This window comes from Panthera pardus, unplaced genomic scaffold, assembly GCF_024362965.1.
Source record: "Panthera pardus isolate Hobbes unplaced genomic scaffold, ASM2436296v1 HiC_scaffold_15, whole genome shotgun sequence".
Taxonomy (NCBI): Eukaryota; Metazoa; Chordata; class Mammalia; order Carnivora; family Felidae; genus Panthera; species Panthera pardus.
The window spans coordinates 12,067,584-12,074,428 of NW_026526710.1; positions in this window are offsets into that span (position 1 = coordinate 12,067,584).

A 6,845-nucleotide genomic window follows, 5' to 3' on the forward strand; every position below is an offset into this window, starting at 1 on the left:
CTAAGGATCTATGTGTTTCCCCTCAGGAAAGGGGTTTGTTTCCAGAAGAGAGAGGAGAACGGGAAGGCAGATGTCACAATGTCCACTCTGGCTCCTAGGTTCCTAGATCTTCAGGTACAGTTGTGGGGATGAGCTGGTACCCAAAATGGACAAGAACGATGCCAGGAAGCAGGGCTCATACCCATGCTTTCTGACTCTTGAGTCTTCTACTGTGCTGTCTGGGAAGCCAGGAGCAGTGTAGCCCATAGAAGGGGGCGTACGTTCTAGGGAGAGGAAGAGGCTGTTTCCCATCCAGGCTGGATCTGGGCTGGGTCATTAGGAACCTTGCAGCAATGCTAACCACAACACCCAGCGTCTCCCCGGATTGGACCGCTTTTGATGAGGCTTCTCCAGGCAAACAGGTGCACTCTGATAAAGTAAACTTGGGAAACCTGCCTGCTGGTCTGACACCAAAAGAGCTGTGTTTGAGGGTCTTGAGAAACCCCCCATGAAGGAACCCTTTCATTTGAATTTAACCCGTGGTTACCTTGTAAAACCTACTAACATCCGCCCCTGTAATCTACTAACACTTCAGGGAAGGCCAGCACAGGCCAGTGCATTCAAGATCTTTGCCGGGCAGAGGAGTTTCACAGCTTGGAGAAAAAGCCCTTGTTTGCCCTCCCCGCCCCCACCCCCCACCTCCGGGGCCTTTTTGGAAACCCCCCTGCCTCTGTCTCTGCGTGGGCAGGGCCAAGCCTTGCAAAGCAGCTCCGTGCAGCTGGTTCGGCTGAGCAGAATAAAGTGGCAATATTCAAGAAAAGTCCTCAATTACCTAGATTCTCAGGAGAAACCAACTGGGGGGTGAGGCCCAGAAATTGGGGAAATGCAGTGCATAATAATAACCACTGGGAAAAAAAATCCAACCAAGGAAAATAATTTGGAGAATTATTGAGTGCCAGAACCCCAAAGCTATAAACAGGATGTTTGAAAAGATTTCAAGCATAAAGGTCACAATCTGCAATTTAAATGGATAGTTTGTTGCCTTTTTTCTTGGTTATGGTTGGGTGCCACCAATTAGTAGGAGTGTGTGTGTGTGTGTGTGTGTGTGTGTAAAGGTTTTTCAAAGAGCGCTTCTCAATCAGGCTGGGTTGGTTGACAGCCTCTGAGCCCACACAGGGGTGGGCACATCCTTTATAGCATGAGAACAAGCGGAACTCATGCCCCGCAGTAAGGGCCTTCTTCCTCTTTCTGGAAAAATAATAAAAGTAATAATAATAACAGCATAAATCTCTGATCACTGCCAGCTCTCCTGCAGTGAGTTTACCCGGAAGAACTGTATCATTGAAAAATCATCCCTGGGGTGGGAATGCCCCAAGGTTCAACCTAGTCCAATGCTTGTTATTTAAAAACAAATTTTTTAATATTTATTTTTATTTTGGGGATAGCACAGGTGGGGGAGGGGCGTCGAGAGGGGGATAGAGGACCTGAGGCAGGCCCTGAGCTGACAGGCTGACAGCAGTGAGCACAATGTGGGGCTCGAGCTCAAGAGCCGCGAAATCATGACCTGAGCCGAAGTCTGATGCTGAAACAACTGGGCCACCGAGGTGCCCCTACATATTCTTTTCTTTCTTTATTTTTTTGAGAGATAGAAAGTGAGTGGGGAAGGGGCAGAGAGAGAGAGGGAGACAGAGAATCCCAAGCAGGCTCTGCGCTGACAGGCGCGGGGCTCGAACCCACGAACCGTTGACATCATGACCTGAGCTGAAACCAAGAGTCAGAAACTTAACCATGGAGCCGCCCAGGCGCCCCCAGAGGACATCGTTAACCCGAGTCGTACTTATCAACTTGGTGAGCAAGTTGGTGAGCGCAAGGAGAAGGAGTCTGTTCAGCTGAATCTTGGTGTTATTCCCTCAAGCCTTTGTTCCGTGGACAAATGCCAAAGGCGGTTATTTTGTGGCTTGGGGAGAGGTCAGGGAGCTGACAACCAGGCGAGCCTGAGTGTCCTTCTCAAGGTTGGGACCCTCTCTGTTGCTCATGGGAGGGTATTTGTGACAGTGTTAGGCAGACAGAGTAAACTTGGAATGGCTGTCAGGACAGGATTCTTCTGATGTGCACGTGAAATAACGGGGCATCTTTGTGGAGAATTAGCTAAACTACTACATAGTTATTTTCGCATTGGCATCCACTCTGCGTGGCCCAATGGCCTGCAGGGGCCTTCAGGTGACACTAGCCCCTTCAACGGCCACGTGTCCTAGATTAACGGCCTGTGGTCATCAGGTAAGTGTAGGTTCCTGATAGGACTCCCCCAAAGGCCCTTGTGATGAGCTTTCTCTCCTGCCTCCCAGGGCCACGAAGCCTACCAAACCCACTCGTTTTGTTTTGAATTTCCCAAGGTAGCTTTAGACCGGAAACCCCAAAGCCCTCTACCCACGGACCCTAATAAAGGCGTGTGCCCCTTGCACTCCGCCTTGACCTCCCCTCTGGGCTCCTCAAGGTGGCTCAGGATCTCCTCCCTGACTGGGGAGTAATGCACGAACTCTCTTTCAAACCTCCCGGTCTCCTAGAACTGTGGCGCAACATCCAGCCCCCTGGGGCTGTGCTTAACAAATGTTAATTTAACAAAGACACGGCGATCTCTCTGAAATGCAGATTCCGACTCTCGAAATCTGCCAGGAAAGAAGGGATTCTGCAATTCCAGCAAGCCCCTGGGTGAACCTGGTTTCGAGAACACTTTTGACTAGGGAGGCTCTAGACCAGCAGTGTCCCATGGAATGTTCTGTGCTGAGGATGGTGTTCTGTATCATGCTGCCCAGCACAGTAGCCACCAGGTACGTGTGCCTACTGAGTCCTTGAAAGGTGGCAAGTGAGACTGCATAACTGAATTTTAAATGTTATTTTGTTACAGAACCAGGCTGGAACGCTGGCGGAAAAACCAAGCGGCACTCGGAGATCTTGGTGGATCAGAGATTTATTTAACACCGGTGGGCTCAGAGGAGACCGTTTCTCCAGCGATCTGAACGCCGAATGCAAGTGGGAAGGATAATTTATAGTTGTCAGCTTCCATATCCGTGGGGGTTTTCATGCGCGCGGCAAACAGGGCAAAAGAAGAACCTGGAAGAGGGGCGTCCAAGCCAGAGACCAGAGCTTGTTTCAGTCCCCTTGGCCACCTTTGGCCTACTTTATTCATTTCTCCATCAATTTAAGTTTAGTTATTTTAATGTTTATTTATTTTTGACAGAGCATGAGCACGGGAGGGGCAGAGAGAGAGAGAGAGAGAGAGACAGACAGACAGAATCCGAAGCAGGCTCCAGGCTCCAAGCTGTCAGCATACAGCCCGACGCGGGGCTCGAACTCACAGACCACGAGATCAGGACCTGAGCCGAAGTCGGACGCTCAACAGACTGAGCCACCCAGGTGCCCCATGTTTAATTATTTTATTTTTTTAAATAATTTTTTTTTTCAATGTTTATTTTTGAAAGACAGAGACAGAGCGCGAGCAGGGGAGGGGCAGAGAGAGAGAGAGAGAGAGAGAGAGAGAGAGAGAATCCAAAGCAGGCTCCAGGCTCTGAGCTGTCAGCACAGAGCCCGATGTAAGGCTAGAACTCACAAACCGCGAGATCATGACCTGAGCCAAAGTTGGACGCTTAACCAACTGAGCCACCCAGGTGCCCCAATTTTAATTATTTTAAATTTCAATAGCTAAGTCAGGCTAGTGGCTGCTTCATCGCACAGCAACAACTGCAGACTGAGTTCTGTATGGGCAGGGACCTTCTTCTTATCTTACTCTTGCGTCCCCATTAGCAGAGTGTCTGTTCTACACCACGTCCTTAATAAATATTTGTTGACCGGGGCACCTGGGTGGCTTAGCCGGTTAAGCGTCCGACTTCAGCTCAGGTCGTGATCTTATGGTTCGTGAGTTCGAGCCCCACACAGGGCTCTCTGCTCTCAGCACAGAGCCTGCTTCAGATTCTCTGTCCCCCTCCTCCATCGCTTGCGCTCGTGCTCTCTCTCTTAAAAATAAATAAACATTGGGGCGCCTGGGTGGCTCAGTCGGTTAAGCTTCCAACTTCAGCTCAGGTCACGATCTCACGGTCCGTGAGTTCGGGCCCAGAGCCTGGAGCCTGCTTCCGATTCTGTGTCTCCCTCTCTCTCTGACCCTCCCCCGTTCATGCTCTGCCTCTCTCTGTCTCAAAAATAAATAAACGTTAAAAAAAAAAAAATTAAAATAAATAAATAAATAAACATTAAAATAAATAAATATTTGTTGACTACATTATTGCATAATGTAATTGAAAAGAGTTTTAAACCTTGTTTGTTAGGACCCTCGGGTTGTTAAGTGACCAAAACACACTTTATGGTTGTGAGACCAAAACCCACCTTGAACTTGAACCTGCCAAAGACTTCATGGGCTCTTATGACCCAATTGTAGAAAGATCAGGGGTGTAGCTGATCTTGGGGAGGGTTGGAGCCAGGAACTAATTCAACAACATACTTTCTCTTTAGCCTTTCGTCTGCGTGAAGGTTCATTCCCTCAAGGTAAGTCATCCTCACTGGACTCAAACCAACATCACAGGTAGCTCTGGATATCTAAACATAGAAACTCCTTGATGAGGCTTTGGGATGATGGTGGGGTTCGTGGGGTCTGGAGCCGACGACCAAGAAAGAATTCTTGAAGATGTCTTTGGTGCGAAAAGGTGATTTTATTAAAGCACAGGGACAGGACCTGTGGGAAGAGCGGCCCAGGGATCCTGAGGACAGAATTGTTATATGCTTGGGAGCTTGGGGGAGGTCAAGTCCGGGGTAAGTTTCCAGTGCGATTTTCCTATGCTAAAGAAGATTCCCAGGATAGTGGAGGCCCAGCTATTGTCAAGCTAAGGTTGTTTTTCCCTCTAGCAAAGCGTTAACATTAAGACAGCGGGGGACTTCCTGGGGAAACATTTTACTCTGCTGGCCTCAAGCAGTTGCCAATGGGCTGCGGGTTATAAGGAAATTGAATTTTACCTGCCATTTCCTTTTTGCCTTTGTTCCCCACATCACTATGGAGGGGTGATGTGGGGGCTCCAGGAAACAGAGTCTATAGGTTTCCGGAGATGAGGCTATTGATAAGACTACCTTTTTCTTGTAATTTACTAGGATATTTGTAAACTGATGGAGACGAATGTCCTGCAGGACGGTGATCTCTCTCAGTTAACCATTGGTTTTCCCCTTTCCTTTGTTCTTGGGCAGCCAGGAGTGCCTGAGGACTGTCACGCACATCCCACCTTGGGGGTGGGGGTGTTTGTGGCCTGTCACCTTGACTTATGCTCCCCCATCAGCGCTGACCACACGAAATAGGGTTGTTTCCCACCAACTAGTCAGAAAACTCCCAGGGAATTTCCCTGATTGGCTGAGTTTGGGTCGTGTGCCGTTTCCTGAACCAATCGCTGTGGGCGGGGCCTTGGGATTCTAAGACTGGCCAAGCGAGACCCAAAGGTGTCCCTTCCTCCTTCCGGATGGCTTCCCCCAGATACACAAGGTTAGAGTGGAAAGAAGCAGTTCTCACAAAGATGGGGTATGCTTTTCTGGGCAACTAGAAGAATCAGCGTGGACGGAAGGGCGGAGGGAGGGCTCCCAGCTTCTGTAAATGGTTGTTGAGAGACATGTTGTCTACACTAAGGACGCGGAATTGCCTTCTCGGATTATATCCAAAGGCATAAAGAAGATAACAAGATTCCATTTTCCGGACTGGTTTCGCTGTACTCTCCTGTCCCTGCGGTGTTAGTGAAGCCATGGGGTTCTAGAAACCAAGGCCCCTCAAGGGAAGGCACTATTTGAACTGGAAAAACGAGCAGGAGTTTGTTGGATGGAGAAGCGGAATGAGGGAAAGAACATTCCAGGGAGGGGAATGGCATATGCAAAGAAAGGCAAGGTGGTGAAGGAGCGTGGGGAGGTATGAAGAGTCTGCTAGACAGGGCACATGGGAATGGTGGGAAAGGAAGCAGGAAGTAGATTTGAGGCCCGGTTGCAGGCCGGGCTCCGTGAAGGAGCCTGGGCTTTCAGCTGTGAGAAACAGGAAGCCATTTGGAGGACTTAAGCAGGGGGGTGGTGTAGTCAGAGCCGTGTATGTTCTAAGAGATCGCTGTGGCTGGATTTGGAGGATGGCCAAGCTGGTGACAGGAGGCAGGGTGGCAAGGATGAGGCTGTCCCAATATGTCTCGAAGGACCGGCCGCCTCCAAGGTGGGTGGCGAAACACCAAGCTGGGCTCAGGCTGCTGGTGCCCTCTCTCCCCATCTTCTGCTCGGCCCTGCCCTGGCCGGATCCAGTTCTCATCTGAGCCACTTGCCAGCGCTGGGCAGGTTGCCCTGAGCCCTGAGCCTCACTTTCCTCATCTGGAAAATGGGAGTAAGGAATTCCCGAAATGCAGGGCGGTTGTGAGTTTGTGAAGCTGAAATGGATGTGATTGACGGCCCCAGGCCAGCAGACGCCAGACCTGCCCACAGTAGGCGATGAACAAATGTTTTTCCTTTTTAAATTTTTTTTAACGTTTATTCACTTTTTGAGAGAGAGAGAGAGAGAGTAGGGGAGGGGCAGAGGGAGAGGGAGACACAGAATCCAAAGCAGGCTTCAGGCTCTGAGCTCTCAGCACAGAGCCCGACGCAGGGCTCGAACTCACGGACCGTGAGATCATGACCTGAGCCAGTCGGAGGCCCAACCGACTGAGCCACCCAGGCGCCCCTGTTGCTGTTGTTTGTTATGTGTTGTGGCTCCTGAGTTCATTTGCATGGAGAAAGGTTGAACACTGAAGACATGGGAAAGAAATAACCTTCAAAACACTGAAGCTTCTGGGGCGCTTGGGTGGCTCGGTCTGTTAAGCGTCTGACTTCGG